The sequence below is a fragment of the Macaca mulatta genome, chromosome X (assembly GCF_049350105.2).
Source record: "Macaca mulatta isolate MMU2019108-1 chromosome X, T2T-MMU8v2.0, whole genome shotgun sequence".
Taxonomy (NCBI): Eukaryota; Metazoa; Chordata; class Mammalia; order Primates; family Cercopithecidae; genus Macaca; species Macaca mulatta.
In genome coordinates, this window is record NC_133426.1 from 2,183,350 (window position 1) to 2,203,009 (window position 19,660).

General features: G+C 47.8%; 1 protein-coding gene and 1 long non-coding RNA gene across 3 annotated transcripts in view; one reads left to right on the plus strand and one right to left on the minus strand.

Moving 5' to 3' along the window:
* LOC106995144 (uncharacterized) overlaps window positions 1-11,165 on the minus strand; it is a 46,714-nt gene extending 35,549 nt beyond the window's left edge. Inside the window, exons 1-4 of one of the 2 annotated variants that reach the window (XR_013412686.1) lie at window positions 10,947-11,066; window positions 9,326-9,444; window positions 4,921-5,015; window positions 2,441-2,580 (exon numbers count right to left, since the gene is read on the minus strand). This is a non-coding gene — a long non-coding RNA (uncharacterized LOC106995144). Of the gene's footprint in view, window positions 1-2,440; window positions 2,581-4,920; window positions 5,016-9,325; window positions 9,445-10,946 lie in introns of those variants that run through there. The other variant, XR_013412685.1, reaches the window with a different exon arrangement.
* An 85-nt stretch (window positions 11,166-11,250) lies between these two features.
* LOC106995143 (uncharacterized) overlaps window positions 11,251-19,660 on the plus strand; it is a 52,582-nt gene continuing 44,172 nt past the window's right edge. The window contains exons 1-2 of the mRNA XM_077988176.1: window positions 11,251-11,438; window positions 18,641-18,709. The gene's annotated coding sequence lies outside the window, so the exon portion shown is untranslated. The remainder of the gene's footprint in view (window positions 11,439-18,640; window positions 18,710-19,660) is intronic.

Here is a 19,660-nt window from a genome sequence, read left to right on the forward strand (position 1 = left end):
GAGGCGGAGCTTGCAGTGAGCCAAGATCGCACCATTGCACTCCAGCCTGGGGGACAAGAGCGAAGCTCTGTCTCAAGAAAAAAAAAAAAAAGGGAGAGAGAATGTGTTCGTCATGTACTTCCTTGGCCAAGAACCTATGTGTGAGTCTAATAGTGAGAAAAATCTAGCACCATTCACTCCGTCTTGCTTCTTACCTCACAAGCTAACTGCGTTTGCTCATTCCTACAAATAGGCCAAGCTAATCATGAATTCAGATTATGGTTTAACTTTAAAGCAAGAATGATCATAGTCCCTTCCCAAAAATAACCCCCAAGGGGATCAGGAGGATGTACACAGAAGGAAAAATGCTATGTCAAAGATTTGTAAGAGCACTGTGACCTGACCAAGGACGAGGAAGTTCCACAAGGCCCCCTGGACCATAACAGCCGCCCAGATGTCTACGATCATTGCTCACCTCCTGCCCTCTATCACCCTCCCTCTCCCCCTAGCATAAAAGGAGCCTAAAATTCTATTAAGATGGTTCTTTCAACCCAAATGCCCATCAGTGATAGACTGGATAAAGAAAATGTGGCACATATACACCATGGAATACTATGCAGCCATAAAAAAGAATGAGTTCATGTCCTTTGCAGGGACATGGATGAAGCTGGAAACCATCTTTCTCAGCAAACTAACACGGGAACAGAAAACCAAACACCGCATGTTCTCACTCATAAGTGGGAGGTGAACAGTGAGAACCCATGGACACAAGGAGGGGAACATCACACACCGGGGCCTGTTGCGGGGTGGGGGGCAAAGGGAGGGAGAGCATTAGGATAAATACCTAATGCCTGTGGGGCTTAAAACCTAGATGACAGGTTGATGGGTGCAGCAAACCACCATGGCACATGTATACCTATGTAACAAACCTGTACATTCTGCACATGTATCCCAGAACTTAAAGTATAATAATAATTTTTTTTTTAAAGATGGCTTTTTAGGACGGCACTCTTCTGTCTTCTCGACTTGCTGGTTCTTCAAAATAAAGCTGCTGTCCTTACCTTTACACCTTGTCTCTAGACTTACTGGCTGTCATGCAATGCGTGGAGCAAGCTTTAGGCGCGACGATGGGAGTGTGAAGGGGGTGGTCACATGTGGAAGGAGACAGAAGGAAAGGTGGAGAGAATTGGGCAAGTGGGCAAGGTACCTGGCACAGCTGACCATTTTGTGTGATTCTGGGACAGAGAGAAGTGATGGTAGGTAATCTCCCAAAACTGTTTGGCAGCTGAGAGACCTGCTCCTTCCCCCAGCCGGCTCCGAGGCACTGCCTTCCTGCACAATGCACAGTAGCCCCCCTTATCTGTGGTTTTGCTTTCTGTGGTGAAAGAGTTTGGATATTTGTCCCTGTCAAATCTCACGTCAAATTGTCATGCCCAATGCTGGAGGTGGGCCTGGTGGCAGGTGTTTGGGTCATGGGGGCAGATTCCTCATGGCTTATGTCTGTCCTCACAATAGTGGGTTAGTTCTTGCCAGATCTGGCTGGTTCAGTGTTGTGGCACCTCTCATCACCCCCGAGTTGCTCCTGTTTTTCTCGTGTGATATGCTCACCCCCACTTCATCTTTCACCATAACTGGAAGCTTCCTGAGGCCCCCCAGAAGCTGAGCAGATGCTGGTGCCGTGCTTTCTCCACAGCCTGCAGAACCGTGAGCCAATGACACCTTTTGTGTGTGTGTGTGTGTGTGACGGGAGTCTTGCTGTCGCCCAGGCTGGAGCGCAGTGGCACGATCTCAGCTCACTACAACCTCCGCCTCCCAGATTCAAGAGATTCTCCTGCCTCAGCCTCCTGAGTAGCTGGGATTACAAGTGCCCACCATGACCCCGACTAATTTTTTGTATTTTTGGTAGAGACAGGGTTTCACCATGTTGGCCAGGCTGATCTTAAACTCCTGACCTCAAGTGATCCTCCCGCCTCAGCCTCCCAAAGTGCTGGGATGACAGGCGTGAGTCTCCGTGCCCAGCCCACTTCTTTTTTTTCATATAAATTACCCAGTCTCTGGTATTTCTTTGCAGCAATGCAAGAACAGCCTACAACATGTGGTTTCCGTTATCACTGGTCAACTATAGGCTGAAAATACTAAGATATTTCAAGAGAGAGACTGAGACACACACATGAAAGAGAGAAAGAGCACACCACATTCACATAACTTTTACTACAGTATATTGTTATAATTGTCCTATTTCATTATGAGTCTGTTGTTCATTTTTCACTGTGCCTAATTCATAAATTAAACTTTATCATCATAGGTTTGTTTGTATAAGAAAAGAAACAGGCTGGCCGCAGTGGCTCACACCTGTACACCCAGCACTCTGGGAGGCGGGTTGATCACCTGAGCTCAGGAGTTTTAGACCAGCCTGACCAACATGGCAAAATCCCATCTCTATTAAAAATACAAAAAAATGAGCCAGTTGTGGTGGCAGGCAGCTGTAATCCCAGCTACTTGGAAGGCTGAGGTGGGAGAATTGCTTGAACCCGGGAGGTGGAGGTTGTCGAGAGCCGAGATCACACCATTGCATTCCAGCCTGGGTGACAGAGCAAGACCCTATCTCAAAGAAAAATAAAAAATAAAAATAAATAAATAAAACATACTAAAGGAAATAAAAATATTTTATCTCAAAATATATTTCTTTAATATATTGGGGAGTACTCCTGAAATGCTATCTTTCCACTTCTCGAAAGAAGACATTCATGTGGCCAAAAAAAAAAACATATGGAAAAACCTGAACACCGCTGATCATCAGAGAAATGCAAATCAAAGCTAATGACGAGACACCATCTCACACTAGTCAGAATGGCGATTATTAAAAAGTCAAAAAACAACAGGTGCTGGTGAGGTTGTGGAGAAACAGGAACACTGTTACACTGTTGGTGGGAGTGTAAATTAGTTCAACCACTGTGGAAGACAGTGTGGCGATTCCTCAGAGACCTCAAGGCAGAATTACCCTTTGACCCAGCAATCCCATTACTGGGTATGTACCCAAAGGAAAAATCATTCTATCATAAAGATCCATGCATGTGTATGTTCACTGCAGCACTGTTCACAATAGCAAAGACACAGAATCAACCTGAATGCCCATCAATGATAGGCTGGGTAAAGAAAATGTGGTGGCCAGGCACAGTGGCTCACGCCTGTAATCCCAGCACTTTGGGAGGCCAAGGCGGGCAGATCACTTGAGGTCAGGAGTTCAAGACTAGCTTGGCCAACATGGTGAAACCCCGTCTCTACCAAAAATACAAAAATTTGCTTGGTGTGATGGCGGGTGCCTGTAATCCCAGCTACTCGGGAGGCTGAGGCAGGAGAATCGCTTGAATCTGGGAAGCAGAGGTTGCAATGAGCTGAGATTGCACCACAGCACTCCAGCCTGGGTGACAGAGCAAGATTCCATTTCAAAAAGAAAAAAAGAAAAAAGAAAATGTGGTACATATACACCATGGAATACTATGCAGTCATACAAAAGCATGAGTTTATGTCCCTTGCAGGAACATGGATGGAGGTGGAAGCCGTTACCCTCAGCAAACTAATGCAGGAACACAAAATAAAATACTGCATGTTCTCACTCATAAGTGGGAGCTGAAGAATGAGAGCACAGGGAGGAGAACACACACTGGGGACTGTGAAAAGCTCGGGGGTAAGGGGAGGGAGAGCCTCAGGAAGAATAGCTAACAGATGCTGGCTTAATACCTGAGTGATGGGTTGATCTGTGCAGCAAACCACCATGGCACATGTTTACTTAGGTAACAAACCTGCACATTCTGCACATGCACCCTTGAATTTTAAATTAAAGGTGAAGGAAAACAAAAAAGAAGAAACACCGTCTTTTGTGGGGGAACCCTGCGTCTGTTGATCTGTAGAGGGTCTACTGTAAGGCGGCCAGCCCTTCTCTTGTCTGGATTAGACAGTCAGCTGTAAAGTGACCAACTCTTCTCTTGTCCGGATCTAGGAGAGATTAACTGAGAGTATGGAGCTTTTAAAGACCTGAAAAGAAATATTCACCATCTCTTCTCTCTGGGGGCTGCTACCTGTGAAGTTGCATCTACATAACGAGCCCACTTTTGCTAGCAAAGCCTTTTCCTTTCTCCCTCCCATAACCTGTCTTGCAGCTAAAACTTGGTTTCGGCTGTGCTCCGAGTCTGCATTCTTGTTTTTTATTTTGTTGTATTTTGAGATAGGGTCTCAGTCGCCCAGGCTGGAGTGCAGTGGTGCAATTACATCTCTGCAGTCTCCACCTCCCAGGCTCAAGCAATCAGCATGCCTGGCTAATTTAAAAAAAAAAAAAAAAAAAAAAGGGGAGGCGGGGGAGGTGGGCACTGTGGCTCATGCCTGTAATCGCAGCACTTTGGGAGGCTGAGGCACAGGAATCACCTGAGGTTAGGAGTTTGAGACCAGCCTGGCCAACATAGTGAAACCCTGTTTCTACTAAAAATACAAAAATTAGCCGGGTGTGGTGGCGCACACCTGTAAACCCAGCTACTTGGGAGGCTGAGGCAGGAGAATCGCTTGAACTCAGGAGACGGAGGTTGCAGTGAGCTGAGATCACACCACTGTACTCCAGCATGGACGACAGAGCTAGACTCTATCTCAAAAAAAAAATTTTTTTGTGTAGAGATGAGACCACACTTAGTTGCCTAGGCTGGTCTTGAACTCCTAGCCTCAAAGCAATCCTCCTGCCTTGACCTCCCAAAGACATTACAGGCATGAGCCACTGTGCCTGGCCCTGGAAGAGGAGAGAAGGTCTGAAAAGCTTTTCTACTCGTCGAGCAACGGCATTTGCAGGTGGCACATTGAAGAAGTAATTAGGTTATTAAGTGGAATTAATGTCTCTGGAAGGAAGGGGCTAGCTATTGTGGGACTGTGGCCCCCTTGTTTTTCTTGAGCACATACCTTCTCTCCTCGTCCACTTTCTCTCCAAGCTATGAACCAGAATGAAGCCCTCATCAGATTCAGCTGCTCCACCTTGGACTTCCCAGCCACCACAACTGCAAGTTAAAAACACCCTCTATTTTTAATAAGCTACTCAGTCTGTGGTATTCTGTGATAGCAACAGAAAACAGACTAAAACACACCCTTTCTACTTCTAGTGCTGACCAACACTTTCTCCTTGTCACAAAGGCTGGATGTGATGCCCTCCGTCACCCTCAGGGAGGGAGGGGTCTCCTCTTCATTAAATATGGCAGTGGTCAGGCCAGATGCAGTGGCTCATGCCTGTAATCCCAGCACTTTGGGAGGCCAAGGCAGATGGATCACTTGAGGCCAGGAGTTTGAGACCAGCCTGGCCAACATGGTGAAACCCAGTCTCTACTAAAAATACAAAAATTAGCTGGGCATGGTGGTGCATGCCTGTACTCCCAGCTACTCAGGAGGCTGAGGCAAGAGAATCACTTGAACCCGACAGGCAGAGGGTGCAGTGAGCCAAGATTGCATCACTGCACTCTAGCCTGGGGGACAGAGGAAGACCTTGTATTAAAAAAAAAAAAAAATTCTATCTATCTATCTATCTATCTATCTATCTATCTATCTATCTATCTATCTATCTGATTGTGGTCAGAAACAAGTAAATGTAGGGAAGCCATAAACTCAGTAATGAACTAGACTCCTTTTAGGGAGATTAGGCTGTTCCTGGTGTGTGCTATCAGAAATTCTGAAATATTCCTTGAATGCCTCTCAGAGTGATATAGTTGACCACAAACCTCCCCCATCTGCTATATCTACTTGTCTTGTCCCCCGAAATTGTTTTCTCCTTGCTTTGCTTTTCCTGATGGGGTCAGGAAACATTCCACCCGGAACCGTGGCATTTGAGAAAACAATGTAAGTAAGAAGGTCACTTTCACCTTACCCTCACGGGTCTTCCTTAACGTAGGTCATAAAAGCTCAGAAGGACTCTCTGATCTTACCCTGAAGCAGGTCACGGGACCCCCACTCCGGAGGTCCCCTCCCTATACCAGGAGGAAGAGAATATCCTTAACTCTGAACACGCAGGGACGCAGAAGAATCTGAACAAACAGGCCCTGCTAAGTTCCCGCAGTTTATTCTCATTAGATCAGATCCTTTTGCCAGAGGTGTGTAAACCAGAGCCACTCCATCTTGAATAGGGGCTGGGTAAAATGAGGCTAAAACCTACTGGGCTGCATTCCCAGATGGTTAAGGCATTCTAAGTCACAGGATGAGATAGGAGGTTGATACAAGATACAGGTCAGAAAGGCCTTGCTGATGAAACAGGTTGCAGTAAAAAAAAAAAAAAAAAAAAAAAAGCCGGTCAAATCCCACCAAAACCAAGATAGCCACAAGAGTGACCTCTGGTCATCCTCACTGCTACACTCCCACCAGCGCCATGACAGTTACAAATGCCATGGCAACATCAGGAAGTTACCCTACATGGTCTAAAAACGGGAAGCATGAATAATGCACCCCTTGTTTAGCATATCCACAGAAATAACCATAAAAATGGGCAACCAGGAGCCCTCGGGGCTGCTCTGTCTATGGAGTAGCCATTCTTTATTCCTTTTGTTTCCTAATAAACTTGCTTTCACTTTACTCTGTGGACTCACCCTGAATTCTTTCTTGCTTGAGATCCAAGAACCCTCTCTTGGGGTCTGGTTCGGGACCCCATTCCTGTCACACTTGTCCAATAATCACACTTCTCCATCACTGTTCACTCTTCATTAAAACTAAGCATATCACATCTGTAATCCCAGCACTTTGGGAGACCGAGGCAGGTGGATCAACTGAGGTCAGGAGTTCGAAACCAGCCTGGCCAACATGGTGAAACTCCGTCTCTACTAAAAATGTAAAAATTAGCCGGACGTGGTGGTGCTTGCCTATAGTCCCGGCTACTCGGGAGGCTGGGGCAGGAGGATCGCTTGAACCCACGAGGTGGAGGTTGCAATGAGCCGAGATCACGCCATAGAACTCCAGCCTGGGCGACAGAGTGAGACTCCATCTCAAAAAACAAACAAACGAACAAACAAAAAACCAAAACCGAAGCACAAAAATACTCACATTTCCCTATTTATTTCTTATGATGGCTTCCATGTCACATAAAACCTCAATACATGGACCTGCTTTTCTCTTGCTATTCTGTTTTTGTTCTAGGGGCCTTAGTCATAAAGCCGATGATGGGTGAAGAGAAACATTTCTCTCTCCCTGCTACCCTGCCATTACGACAGGCCACAGGCAGCACTCCCAGCTGCTCCGTGGATGTGCTGCAACTTGAATTTGAACTTATTTCAAGTTCTTTGCCTTCAGAATGGTCAGGAATAGAGACCATGTTCCAGGTGAAGCACAGCCCCATCATGTCAACAGGCTTAGACGCAATGACACTGGAGAGGCTTGACTGCTCAAAGTGAAGAAGGAAAGTGCTTCCTAGGATAGGGTTTGTAAAGGAGCTTAAATTAGTGATGTTTCCTTGCATCCGGTCCATGCCAATGTGCAATTCCATTTTGTTTCTCTTTTTACAGAAAAGGCTGGCCCCTGACTCTCTGGAATTGTATGCATGAGATATTTCTCCTGAACCTACAGAGACTCAAATCCCCATGACTCAAAGGCAGAATCTGTGAAATTTTACTGTCTGATCTGGGAACAGTTTCTAGGATGTCATTGTCATCGGTTGATTGGATTTTGAGTTGACCCCCAAAAATTCAGATAAAGAACATGTGTCTGAGCAGCTCTGGTAGGCTGTGCCCCCCCTTTTTTTTTTTTTTTTTTCTTTTGAGATGGAATATTGCTCTGTTGCCCAGGCTGGAGTACAGTAGTGTGATCTGAGCTCACTTCAACATCTGCCTCCCAGGTTCAAGTGATTCTCCTGCCTCAGCCTCCTGAGTAGCTGGGATTACAGGCACTCACCACCATGCCCAGCTAATTTGTGTATTTTTAGTAGAGACGGAGTTTCACTATTTTGGCCAGGCTGGTCTCGAACTCCTGACCTCAGGTGATCCACCCACCTCAACCTCCCAAAGTACTGGGATTACAGGCACGAGCCACCGCGCCCGGCCTGCCCTTCTTTTCTTGCATGTCTTTGGCTGGTATTTAGCATGCGAACATGGCATCACTGATACTGTACTAGCCAGCTGAAAAGACGCATACACAGGCTCACACATCAAGTTATTGCCAAATTAATTATTGCTGTAAAAATGCTTTGTACCACTGAGGGGACACAGATCATGAAATTTCCAATGTATGAACTCTAGGCTACCAAATACTGCTTACCTTTGGGCGCTGTGAACCGCGAGGAAAATTCCAGTGATCTGGGGGCAGTCACAAGGCAAAGTGGTCCAAATGGCCTGAACTCAGAATCAAAGAGCCCTTCGTTTTGATCCCAGCCCACTGCTAATGAACTCTATGGCCCTGTGTTGTTTTCTTATCAGCAGACATGAGCTAATAAGTCCAATATCCATGTATCACAATTATTTCCCAGTGAATCAACACATAGAAAGTTATACGACAATACAAAAATGTCAGGTAAAAATTTACTTGTTTGTCCATCAATCCATCTATTCACCTACTCATCCATCCATTCATCCATCTATTCTTCTACCCACCCATCTATCCAGCTATCTATCCACCTGTCTGTCTGTCCATCCATCTATCCATCCGTCCGTCCGTCCGTCCATCCATCCATCCATCCATCCATCCATCCATCCATCCATCTATCCATCCACCCACCCACCTACTCATCTATCTCTCTACCCATCCAGCCAGCCAGTAATCTGTCCACCCATCTATCCATCCATTTGTTCACCCATTTATCCATCCATCCACCCACCTACCCATCTATCTCTCTACTCCTCCATCCACCCAGTAATCTGTCCATCCATCTATCCTTCCAACCATCCATCCACCCACCCATCCACTCACCTATCTATCCATCTATCCATAGATCAATCCATTTATCCCCGCTTTCATCCATCCATTTATTCATCTGTCCATTTATCCATCCATTCCTCCACCCACCCATCCATTCATCATTTATTCATCTATTCATTCATCTATTCATCCACCCACCCATCCATTCATCCATTTACTCACATGTATCCATCCATTCATCCATCCATCCAACTATCTATCCACCCAATCGCCCACTCATCTTTCCATACATCTATCCACTCATCCTCTCATCCATCCACCCATTTGTCTGCCCATTTATTCATTCATCCAGCCATCTATCTCTTTATCCATCCTTACAGCAAGTGATCCACCCATTCGTGCATGCAGATGGCTGTCTGTCCATTCATTCATCCATCCACCACTTCCTACCCTCAGACCCATCTATATCCACCCATCATCCACTGACCTCAAAAACTTCATTTGATCGTCTGTGCAGCAGACATGGTGTGTAACGCTCAGACATCTCTTAAGGGTCTTGGTTGTCCACAAGAACCTCACAGGAGGTCTCTAAGTTGGGTTCAGACCCTGGTAATGAAAAACAGAAATAAAAGTGATTTAAAGAAAGCTGATGGAGACCTGACTTTAGCAAACAGTGAGATAAAAATGTACGCCTCTGTCCTGTAAAATAAGTTGGGAGAGTGAGTCTGGGGCTGGCATGGCCGTCGTGCTATGTCACCAGCCACCCTGACACCTTTGCTCAACGTGTTCTGCCATGCTTAGAATACAACTTCTGGCTGGGCGCAGTTGCTCATACCTGTAATCCCAGCACTTTGGGAGGCCGAGGTGTGTGGATCATGAGGTCAGGAGTTCGAGACCAGCCTGGCCAACAGGGTGAAACCTTGTCTCTACTAAAAATACAAAAATTAGCCAGGCATGGTGGTGCACGCCTGTAATCCCAGCTACTCAGGAGGCTGAGACAGGAGAATCACTTGAACCCAGGAGGCGGAGGTTGCAGTGAGCCAAGAGGGTGCCACTGCACTCCAGCTTGGGCCACAGAGCAAGAATCCATCTCAAAACAAACAAACAACACATACACAACTTCTATCCTGTAGGAGACTTCCTGCTCCAAACTGGCTGCTGGGACTTCAGTCATCACGTCATTATCCCAGGCAGGTTCAGGACGAAGCAAAGACAAAAGAAAAAAAAAAAAAAAAAAAGAAAGAAAGGAAAAAAAAAAAGAAAAAGAAAAGTGATTCCGCCTCCAGGAGTGGAGTGCATAGTTTCACTGCTGCAATCCTCAAACCCCTGAGGTGGGCCCTGGGGTGCGGAGCCAGGCCCTCTGGCCTTGCCTGTGTCTGATCCAGGGGCACAGATGGTCTGGGGAAAGACGGTGTCGCCGCAGGCCTGGCACAACACAAGACCAGTGTTACCGAAGGGCCCCTGACTCAGCCTGCGGGGGCAAGTCGCCAAGGACCAGGACTCAGCCAGGCCACCCAGATAGGGGTCTTACCCCCAACCCCAAACCACGGCCACAAGTCCTCACTCCCAACCCTGTCTCTGAGCTTGTGGCCGAACGTCCTTGGTCCCGCGCAGAGTGGGTATCCGCAGTGTGTCCCAAAGCCCCTCACCCCCGCCATCCCTCTCCACTGAGCGCCCCCAGCTCCGACGCTCCAGAAAGGACCAGGGGCCGTGGCTGCCTGTCGAGGCCTACGCCTTTCTGAACAGGGAAGGGATTGCACTTTGCACCCCTTGGGGAGCGCCCTGAGCGCCCCGCGAGCAGCGGGAAGAGGGCCCCATAGTTTTCCGAGCAGAGAAGCAGGAAAAGTTTCATTTTCTCCCCGTTGGGGCTGCCTGGGAGGGCGCCTGTTAGGAACAGAGAGGGGACAGCAAGGGCGAGTGCGGAGAGGCCCACACCTCTCCAAGAAGGGCAGTGGTTTCTCTTGGCTCCAGGTAGGGACCACCCTCGGGCGTGCATTTAAGGGGCTGTAAAGAGGGAGGGACCCGCACTTTCCCGGGGGTTGCACTTTGCTCTAGTTGGCGCCGTCCTGGGCGTCCTGGCGACGGGCCTGTGGGCCGGGGGCACTCACAGTTTCCTGAGAAGGGAAGGGGGGGCGTCCCGTGCTCCCCTCGGCGCCGCCTGGGTCACCTCCGCCCGTCCCCTCCCCGGGGCCCCTCCTCCGCCCCCTCCCCGGGGCCCCTCCTCCGCCCCCTCCCCGGGGCCCCTCCTCCGCCCCTCCCCCTCCCCGGGGCCCCTCCTCCGCCCCTCCCCCTCCCCGGGGCCCCTCCTCCGCCCCCTCCCCCTCCCCGGGGCCCGGCGTTGCCGCCCCTTCCGTGTGCACGTGGAGGCCGGGGTGGGGCGGGCCAGGCGCAGCCCGGGCTGAGCTTGCAGGGCTGCTCCACTCACCCAACCTCTTCGAGTCCTCCGCGGGCTCCGCCCCACCCGGCTAGTGGGGGAGGTTCTGTCCCGCAGCCTTCGCGGGCGCGCTGCTCTCGGGGACGGTTCCTGCTCGCGTTGGGCGCACCATGGCGCGCTGGGCTGCTGCTCCTCGGCCTGCTCCGCCCTCTGGTGGCCGCCCCTGGTGAGCGAGCGGCGGGATCCGGGTCGGGGGACGCGGTGGGGCGCGGGTCGGGCCTGGAGATCCGCTTGGGGATGTGGGTTGCGGGGTGGTGCACCCCGCTGGGACACCCGGTCCCTGTTCCCTGCCCGGCGGGACGCGCTGTGCCCACGGGGGCCCAGGTCCGGAGGAGGCGCCTACTTTCTCCACAACGCTCTTCCTGGGGCCAAGTGGCAGCCGTTTCAGAGGGAAAGGTCGGCGTTTCTTTTGTAAACCAAAAAGTACCTGGGACAAGTCTCAATACATTTGAGTTAATTTGGCGAAGGTCAGGAAGGAGCCCTTTCTCCAAAGGTGATACTGAGGGCTTAGGTATTTAAAGGGGGGGGGGAAGCACGCTGGAGGGGAAAGGAGGAGGAAGGCTCATTTTACCCAATTTACCTGTTGCAAAAGAAAAGGAGCAGGTAGAATAGTCAATTATGTGTTTGTCTTACGCTCACTAAATTGGCACTTTACTAAGATAAGGTCAACAGAGTTGTTGCATTCTTTCTCTGCATCTATCTGCTTGGGAACAGAAGGAAAGACAGCTTTTTGCCTAATTCAGCTTCCAGCTTTATTTATTATTATTATTATTATCATTATTATTTTGGCAGAGTGAACTGGGGTTCCAAGTTTTAATTTTCCTTCTACACTTTTCAGAATCGCAAGCTCTTAAATTTAGAGGGACCTGGGGAAGAGGTGGCATCCGATTCACCCCAACCCTGGTGACGTTCTTAGGGATCTCTGCCCCTTTGCATGAGCCCCTCACGTCCCCTGTTATCTCCCCACCGCCCCCCAGGATTCTGGGACCTGGGTCTTGGTTAGGGCAATTGGGGAGGTCTCCCTGGAGCAGCCTCCCGGAGCCACGCCCTGCATCCCGGGCCTAAATTTGGAATTGCTGGGAGCCTGAGACCCGGGGTGGGGGAGGGGAAGGAAAGTTAGAAAAAATGTTCACTCCTGAAAACGTTCAAAAATACTTTGCGGGCCGGGCGCGGTGGCTCACGCTTGTAATTCCAGAACTTTGGGAAGCCGAGGCGGGAGGATCACTTGAGGTCGGGAATTCGAGACCAGCCTGGCCAACATGGTGAAACCCCATCTCTACTAAAAATACAAAAATTAGCTGGGTGTGATGGTGCACATCTGTAATCCCAGCTGCTTGGGAGGCTAAGGCACGAGAATCGTTTGAACCCAGGAGGCGGAGGCTGCAGTGAGCCGAGATGGGACCACTGCACTACAGCCTGGTCGACAGAGTGACACTCTGTCTGAAAACAAACAAACAAAAAAATTAGCGGATACAGGCTCCAGGAATTTAAGCCCGTGCGCTGTGCGACAGGTCCCTGTGAAAAGCGACACGTGGGGGTAGAAATGTGCCCCTACCAGATTGTCCGTGTGTACCAGAGGAGAATTCGGAAAACAGAAAAAATACCAGGAAGGAAGGCTCCCCTGCCATCCCCGACACTGTTACCTTAACAGTGTTTTTCTTTATTTTTTATTTTTGTAGGTACATAGTTGGTGTATATATTTATGAGTCTATAAGATATTTTGATACAGGCTTGCAATAAGCAATAATCACATCATGGAGAATGCAGTATTCATCCCCTCACGCGTTTATCCTTTGCGTAGCGAGCAATTCAATTATACTCTTTAACAACATTTTTCTATCCCCAACCTTTTAAAATAAAACAGGGGAACCTGCTGGCTGTCCTGTGTTATAAATTCCTTTTTCCACTCCCTGGTGCATTTTTGGTCCTTAATATAGTCAGGTTTTTTTTTTGAGACAGAGTCTAGCTCTGTCGCCTAGGCTGGAGTGCAGTGGTGCAATCTCAGCTCACTGCAACCTCCTTCTCCCAGGTTCAAGCAATACTCCTGCCTCAGCCTCCTGAGTAGCTGGGATTACAAGCACCCACCACCATATCTGGCTAATTTTTGTGTTTTTAGTAGAGATGGGGTTTCACCATGTTGGCCAGGCTGGTCTTGAACTCCTGACCTCCGGTGATCCTCCTGCCTCGGCCTCCCAAAGTGTTGGGATTACAGGGGTGAGCCACCACGCCAGCCTAGTCAGGCTTTTAAGTAGACCGGCTTGCAGGCAGTGTCGTGTCTGGACTGGCCTTACCTGTAGGGTCCAGCCCTACAGGGCTTGGCGGGTGTTCCCCCGTGTGTGGAGACGAGAGATCATAAGAAATAAAGACAAAAGACACATAGATAAAGAGAAAACAGCTGGGCCCGGGGAACCACTACCACCAAGACACCGAGACCGGTAGTGGTAGCGGCCCTGAATGGTTGGGCGCTGATAATTTGTTGTATACAAGACAAGGGGGCAGGGTGAGGAGGGTGAGTCATCCAAGTGATTGATAAGGTCAAGTAGCAGAGAGGGAAGGCAGCATACGTCAACGTTTTCTTCTATACACTTATCATAAAGATCAAAGACTTTAAGACTTTCACTATTTCTTCTACCACTATCTTCTAAGAACTTTAAAGAGGAACCTGGAGTATGGGAGGAACGTGAAAGTGGACAAGGAGCGCTGAAGCACAGCACCACAGGAGGGGGCTTAGGCCGATGACTGCGGGCAGGCCTGGATCATATCCAGCCTTCCACAAGAAGCTGGTGGAGCAGTGTTCCCTGGCTCCTAAAGGAAAGGAGACTCCTTTTCGTGGTCTGCTAAGTAACGGGTGCCTTCCTAGGCACTGGCATTACCGCTTGACCAAGGAACCCTCAAGCGACCCTTATGCGGGTGTGATAGAGGGCTCACCTCTTGCCTTCTAGGTCACTTGTCACAATGTCCCTTCAGCACCTGACCCTATACCCGCCGGTTATTCCTTGGTTATATGAGTAATACAACAAAGAGTAATATTAAAAGCTAATGATTAGTAATATTTATACTAGTGATTGATAATGTCCATGATCATCTCTATATCTAATTTATATTACAACTATTCTTATTCTAACCGTTTTCTTTATTACACTGAAACAGTTTGTGCCTTCAGTTTCTTGCCTCGGCATCTGGGTAATCCTCCACCCACACTTACCAGGGCTGAATATATTTAGGATTAAAAGCCTGCATGCCCGGCTCTGGGGAAGACAGAGGAGGCCGGGTTTGCTCAGCAAAATTTCTTCTTAATAGTATGTAACTCAGCCTAGAGCATCTCTTAGGAGTCCGGCCCTCTATGTTTAAGGAGGAATTGCTAATGGCTTTCCACATTTCAAAAAATGTGCCCTGGGCATCCTAGAAATTGTGCTTTCAATTGGTAGAGATTAGAGACAGTGAGGCCTGCTCCATAGGGGGAACCTTAGAGGAGCTGGCAGCCTGCAGGGGAGGTTCCGAACAGGGCTTCATGTTTTTCCGTTTTCTTTATTTTTTATTTATTTAATTTATTTATTTTGAGACAGAGTCTTGCTCCGTTGCCCAGACTGGAGTGCAGTGGCGCAATCTGGGCTCACTGCACTCTACACCTCCTGGGTTCCAGGGATTCTCCTGCCTCAGCCTCCCAAGTAGCTGGGATTAAAGGTGCCCACCACCACGCCCGGCTAATTTTTGTATTTTTAGTAGAGACAGGGTTTCACCATGTTGGCCAGGCTGGTCTTGAACTGCTGACCTCAACTGATCCACCTGCCTTGGCCTCCCAGATTTTTTTAAATTAATTTTTTTATTTCCATAGGTTATTGGGGAACACATGGTGTGTGGTTACATGAGGAAGGTCTTTGGTGATGATTTGTGAGATTTTGGTGCACCCATCACCCGAGCGGTATACACGGCACACTATTGGTAGTCTTTTATTCCTCACCTCCTTCTCACCCTTTCCCCGTGATTCCCCAAAGTCCATTGTGTCATTCTTATGCCTTTGCATCCTCACAGCTTAGCTCCCACATGTGAGTGAGAACACACGATGTTTGGTTTTTCATTCCTGACTTACTTCACTTAGCATAATAGACTCCAATCCCATCCAGGTCGCTGCGAATGACATTCCTTTTCATGGCTGAGTAGTATTCCTTTGTATGTACATACCACAGTTTCTTTACCCACTTGTTGATTGATGAGCATTTCGGTGGGTTCCACATTTTTGCAATTGCAAATTGTGCTGCTTTTAAAATGCGTGTGCAGGTATTTTTTTCATAGGATGACTTCTTTTCCACTATGGAAAACAGTATGGAAGTTCCTTAAAGAACTGAGAGTACAACTACCATTTGACCCAGCAATCCCGCTACTGGGTATTTTCTCTTTTCTTCTTAACTGTCCTTCCTTCTTCCTGGCAGGCTACCACCGTAGACAGGATGGCTCTGTCGGGTTTTATCGGCTGCATTTGTTCCCAAGCCACCTGCAGAAAGGGTTTTTTCTTGTCTCTCTGCGAATTCATTTCTTCATCCTTCATGCATTCCTTCCTTCCTTTGCACCTACGGTGTGCTTGGGGTCAGGAAAATATATCCAAGGGAGTTCTGGTGGCCTAAGAATTCTGTTTCCTGGAGAAGAAAGGCATGTAACAGGCAGACAGGCGATAGGGCGACAGGGACCACCATACTTGCATCAATAACGATGATTTGCAGGAGTGTTGGTTTCCGTGTAGCCCCTCGAGTTTCCTTCATGGAAGCCTCCTTATTCGCCCTTCCCAATTGAAAAGTGCCTCAACTGTAGTTGGGATTTGAAAAGCTTGAAACTAGATGGCCCCTCTGACATCATGGTAAATGGTCACATCAGTTTGTGGGGCATAGCTGGGTTGGGAAAGCCACTTCTTGGACACCCTCTAGCCTAAATGTGATGACAGTCATCTGTCTCCACCTCTTAGGGTCTCCCTCAAAAAAGCTGTTGGGGACGTGGGAGGAGAGGATGGTGGGATGAGGAATCAGCAGGAGGGACTTGTGTGCAGGGAGAGTTGGAATTCCAACCTGGTACTGGTGGCACAATTGATTTAATACATTTTTTCTCTCTCTCCTCTCTCGTGCTCTCTCTCCTTTCTCGCTCTCTATTCTCCTCTCTTCTCTTTCCTCTCTCTCCTCTCCCTGTTTCTCTTCTCTTTCTCCTCTCTCTTCCCCCTCTCCTCTCTCTGTCTCCCCCTCTCTCTCCTCTCTCCCCCCTCTCTACTCTCTCTCCCCCCCCTCTCTCCCCCTCTCCTCTCTCCCTCCCCCTCTCCTCTCTCTCTCCCCCTCTCCTCTCTCTCTCCCCCTCTCCTCTCTCTCTCCCTCTCTCCTCTCTCTCTCTCCCCCTCTCTTCTCTCTCTCCTCTCTTTCCCCCTTCCCTCTCTCTCCTCTCTGTCTCCCCCCTCCTCTCTCTCTCTCCCCTCTCTCTACTTCCTTCTCTCTTCTTTCTCTCTCATCTCTCTCTCCTCACTCTCCTCTCTCTTCTCTCCTCTTTCTCCTCTCTCCTCTCTCTCCTCACTCTCCTCTTTCTCCTCTCCTCTTTCTCCTCTCTCTCCTTTCTCTCTCTTTTCTCTCTCCTCTTTCCTTCTCATCTCTCTCCTCCTTTCTCTCACCTATCTCTCTCCTCTCTCCCTCTCTCTCCTCTCTCTCCCCTCTTCTCTCTCTCCTTTCTCTCTCATCTCTCTCCTCTCTTTCTTCTCTCCTCTCTCCTCTTTCCTCCCTCTCCTCTCTCTCGTCTCCTCTCTCCGCTCTCTCTCTCCTGTGTCTTTCTCCCCTCTCTTCTCTCTCTCCTCTCTCTTCTCTCTCTCTCCTCTCTCTTCTCTCTCTCCTCTCTCTTCTCTCTCTCTCCCCTCTCTTCTCTCTCTCCTCTCTCTTCTCTCTCTCTCCTCTCTCTTCTCTCTCCCTCCTCTCTCTTCTCTCTCTCTCCTCTCTCTTCTCTCTCTCCCGCCCCTCTCTCATCCCCTCTCTCTCTCTCCGTCTCTCTATGTCTGTCTCTCTCTCTCTTACTCCCTCTTTTTCTGTCTCATGCTCATCTTTTACTGTTTTCACCTGAGGGAAGAGTGATGTGAAAATAGGAATTCACTTTTTCTGAAGTGGTTAGAAATGTGGGGCCGTGGTGTGTTCTCCGCCTGTTTTGGGGTCATTCCTTCCTCATTCCTTAGAACGTTGGTATTAACAGCTTATTTCCCTCCTTTAGGGGCTGATTTGAGTTAGCAGATGCCTTTCGTGATGGAGGAAACAGTGAGGAAGTTTTTAAAGTCTCCTCTGTTGCTGGCTTTGCTGATTATCATCGAATTATTATAATTTTCGAGACATCTCTTTTGCATGATAAATGAATGGAGTTTGGACAGTGGAAACAGAGGAAGTACATGTGTTGTTTATTTTTGTTGTTGCATTTTTGATTATTATTATTATTTTTTTACCGGTATGCTGGCTTTTTTTTTTTTTTTTTTTAAGTGTAGTTTCAGAGTCTAACTCTGTGGCCCAGGCTGGAGTGCAGTGGTGCGATCTCAGCTCACTGCAACCTCCGCCTCCTGGGCTTAAGCGATTCTCAGGCCTCAGCCTCCCCAGCAGCTGGGATTACAGGCGCCCACTACCATGCCCGGCTAATTTTTGTCTTTTGGTAAGGGCTGGGTTTTGCCAGGTGGACCAGGCTGGTCTCAAACTCCTAAACTCAAGCTGTGCACTCACCTTGGCCTCCCAAAGTGCTGGGATTATAGATGCGAGCCATCACGCCCAGCCAGTATGCTGGCTTTTATTTTAAAATGGTTACAGTCTTTGGAACAATGTAAGGCAAATGTGACTCCCCTGACCAGGTCAGGCCTCATGGGCATATGACCTGTGCAGTCACACAGGGACCTGTGCTCACAAGGGTGCCACGGTTTATTGCTGTATTGCTGCCATCTTCAAGTTCTTCATAAAGCTGGAACAATGGGTCGCACATTTTCATTTTGCACAGGACCTCCCAAATTCTGCAGGTGGTCTGGACGCCTGATTTAGTTTTCTCTGAAAATACTTGAAGTTAAATCCTGTAGCTGGAAGATGACAGAAGGGAATTGGCAGGAGGCTACGAGTATGGGCATCCCCACCATGACAAAAACAGGGGTCAATTTTTACCTGTTTAGTCAACAGTCTCTATGCAAATTGATATTTCATTTGCTTTTCTGGTCGCTATCGAAATTGGTTTTTCATTTTCTGGTTGCTATCAATATTGATTTTTCATTTTCTTTTCTGGTCGCTATTGAAATTGATTTTTCATTTTCTGGTTGCTGTGGCAATTGATTTTTCATTTTCTTGACTACAGGCACTGATGATCGCAACTCTCATGTCTTATAAACAGGTGACCCAGCACCCCTTGATCCCCCCGAACCAAAGCCAGATCCAAACCCCAACTGACCTGGTTTCACTGGTAAGAGCCTCTAACCCTATGGGTGGTCTCTATGTTGTTTATTGTAACATTATTTTATACTTATTAATAAGAATATTTATTCACGTTTTCTCATGTCGTTTTCTCATTTCTATCATATGACATTTACTGACAAATACTATTCTATCTAAGTATATAATAAAATACATTAATTTCTTTAATCCCTAACGTTGAAAACGTGTCCTCTGACATTTTAGAATTATGAATTACAAAGCCAATTTGAGTCAACTTTATCTATTCTTTTTCATTCCTTTGAAGAGATTTCTGGTATTCAGATTGTCTAGATCAATGCATATGACTACTTTTATAGCTTTTAACCTGGTTGTTTGCTTGCCCCAGAATCGCACCAGTTTGATTTGATACCAGGGTATCTGCAAATGTCTGTGTCTTCAAACCTTTTCCAGTAGCAATGATCACCTACAAAACCTTTGTCGAATAGTGTCATTATTATATCACACTAGTCTTAGTTTCACATCTCTCGTTCTGAAATGTACAAAGCATAATGCATCCCAATGGGCCATGGAGACTGCTTCTTCTGTGTATTGGATGCTTTGGCCTTTATCCTTCAATTCATGGTGCCCGCCACCAGGCCCGGCTCAGTTTTGTATTGTTAGTAGAAACGGGGTTTCACCATGTTGGCCAGGCTGGTCTCCAACTCCTGACCTCATTTGTTCCGCCTGTCTCGGCCTCGCTACCTACTGATGTATAAGCCTTCTTCAGTGATTTATCGATATAAAAGATTACCAGCCACTTATTATGAAAATGGTTTTGCACTTTATTTTTGCCTTTGAATATTTTTAACAGGAATGTTTTACAAGCAGTATGTTTATTTTTTTTAATGGTGTCTTACATTTGTGTGGGTATCCTGCTTCATGTAACTTTTTCTTTTCCATTTAAATTGGGAATCATTTTGCTGTTGTCTCTTCTCTTGGG